Source organism: Spinacia oleracea, chromosome 6 (genome assembly GCF_020520425.1).
Source record: "Spinacia oleracea cultivar Varoflay chromosome 6, BTI_SOV_V1, whole genome shotgun sequence".
Taxonomy (NCBI): domain Eukaryota; kingdom Viridiplantae; phylum Streptophyta; class Magnoliopsida; order Caryophyllales; family Amaranthaceae; genus Spinacia; species Spinacia oleracea.
The window spans coordinates 34,124,743-34,127,634 of NC_079492.1; positions in this window are offsets into that span (position 1 = coordinate 34,124,743).

Here is a 2,892-nt window from a genome sequence, read left to right on the forward strand (position 1 = left end):
AAAAAAAAAAAAACCAAAGAGTGTACCGACAAAAGAAAGAGTGAAAAAAAAATTTAGAGAGTCGAAGTCTAGACTAAGTAATGCTTGAAACTTTGGGAACCTAAACTTTAGCTTATCTTATGCCTAGGACTGGTCCTGCCACTTGGTGCCGATCAGGGAATCAACGGTTAGTGCGTCTCGAAGATACATCGCCAACACCAGGTTTAGTGACTCCAAGCTCCGTCCGTCATCCCTCATTTCAAGGATCTCCGCTTCCCCAACCTCGATTCGCACCTTCAAACATGTCCATCGAAGATTTGCGAGACCAGATGGTCCAAATGACCCAACTTATGGGCCAACTGAAAATGGAAAATGAAGCTTTAGCGGCTGCGCAAGCCAAAAATGACCTCGATAACGAGAAGAGGATTGAAAAAATGGTCCTACAGCAAACCATGGGGAGCAAATACTTCTCCCTCGATCCTGAACCTTTTCCTGGCAAACTACCAGAAAAGTTCAGTTCATCTGACTTACCAAAGTTCAAGGCCACGGACAACCCCCGTGATCATCTACTGAGCTTTGTGAATACCATGAACTTGAAAGGCGTGGACAAGTCCATGTATTTACCTGCCTTTCCTTTGTCCTTGGAACCTGTGCCGCTCAAATGGTACTATCACCAGGACCCTAAGCTCTTCCCCACTTGGGAAGACTTTGTCAATGTCTTCATCAAGCAATACTCGTCGAACATGGATTTCCAAGTCACCATGCGCGAGCTGGAAGTTCTCTTCCAAAAGAAAAATGAGGGTTTCACAACCTACTTTGCTAGATGGAGGGACCAGGCGACCCAGCTAATCAATAGGCCTCCCGAAACAGAATTGGTCCAAAAATTCATTGACAACCTGGACCCGGCTTACAGACAACACCTTAGGTACCTGGGACTTGACACTTTCAAAAGAGTTTATGATGTGGGAATAAAGATCGAGGACGACCTCGCCAAAACCATACAGAGCAAACCCACATATAAGACCAACACCTATAATCGGGGTACACATCCCAAGCCCAAGAAGTCCATGCTGTAGAAGAGACTCCCGCCCGAAGAAACCCTGGAAGATGGGTCCGAGACCGAAAGTTTGCCCCACTCGGGTCGACTTTGGTACAAGCCTTTGAAAGACTAACCAATCAAGGAAAGTTGATACCTATAGGCCCCACCCGTGACCCTCCTGTCAAAAGCAAATATTGGGTCGAAGGTACTTACTGCAAATTCCATCAAGGAAATGGGCATGACACTGAAAACTGCTGGGATCTAAAACATACGATCCAGGACATGATAGAGGATGAAGTGATACCTCTCCCTAACGTCGGCAAACCCAACAACAACAAGAGCCCACTCGGCTCTTGTCACATCTCTCTCGACCAACCAGAGAATTTCGACCCCACGGTGTATATTACACCTCGAGGTGCACCACTCGCTGTGGTCCCTATGGATCGAATCGAGAGGGAAGTGTCCGGTGTGTGGAATGACGATGCTGAAGATATTTACCTATCTCAAATCTCGGGCCAGGACCTCTTCACTGAAACTTGGCTCGGGTATGCTCTCATTGACACCACCCCTCAGGAGCCCGAGGTCGACAACCTCACCCGATCCGGAAGGATATACCAACCGGATATTCACCCACCTCCTATGGACGACATCCCGGTTAGGCAAACTCCTGAGAATGGACGGCATGCCACCGTTGCGGAAGTCATTGAAAATCCTCTCCTGAAACAACTAAAAAGAACCAAGGCCGAGATTACCATCTGGGATCTTATGTGTACTTCAAAGGAACATCGCGAAAAGCTTATTCGCTCACTTGACCTCATCTCAGTACCTACAGATATCACACCTGACTCATTGGTTAGCCATGTCACGAGAGATGGCGGAGAAAAGGCCATAGTTTTCACTGATAAAGACTTACCCAAAGAGGGGGGTGCTCACAATAAAGCCCTTTACCTAGTGGTTGGATGCAAATGACAAAACATCCCCCTAGCGCTCGTAGATAATGGTTCGGCGGTTAACGTCTGCCCATTGCGAACCGCCCATTGCTTGGGGCTAGGAAACGATGACTTCCAAACCTCCACGCAAGGGGTACGAGCTTATGATAACTCCCGAAGGCCTGTATTGGGAAAAATCAACCTTACCATACAAACCGGGCCTGTGGCACGCACCACGGAGTTTCAAATAATCGACATCAAGCCCACTTTCAACCTCCTCTTGGGGCGACCTTGGCTCCATGACTTAGGAGGTGTGGCTTCTACCTTGCACCAAATGGTTAAACTTAACCATAACGGGGTAATACTAGAAATCCGCGCCCCTCCTCTCGACGTCAGTTGCACTATGGTTGGAACGGCCGAAACTGCAGACGACCTTTACGGGTTTTAAATGGAAGAAACAATCCAGTTCATCGAAGATTATGACCCAGCATTCCTAGACCCGCATGCATCCCGAGTCATCCCTAGAATGCTGTTAGCTTAGGGTTATTTCCCAGGAACCCCATTGGGCATAAGGAAGAAGGAATACACATTCCATCCTTTTCCCGACAAATCTACTCCCTTTGGCTTAGGTTATGAACCAACGGAGGAAGATATTGCTGACCGCCTATCTAGGCTACGCCTTAACAAAGCCAAACAAACCACCCTCCTTCCCCCATATCAAAGGACCCTTAACGGGATGTTCGTTCGGGAAGGAGAAGAACACCCATGCTGTGATTTCCCTGAACCCTTCGTTCAGGATGGCTTGCTAAAACCCGGATTTGAAATTTTCCATGACTGCCACACCTTAGATGAGGCACCCCACCTCACCAAGACTAAAACAGCTGAAATATTGGACAACCAGGCCCTATGGACATTGTTTAACGAATCGAGGCCTATGGAGAACGA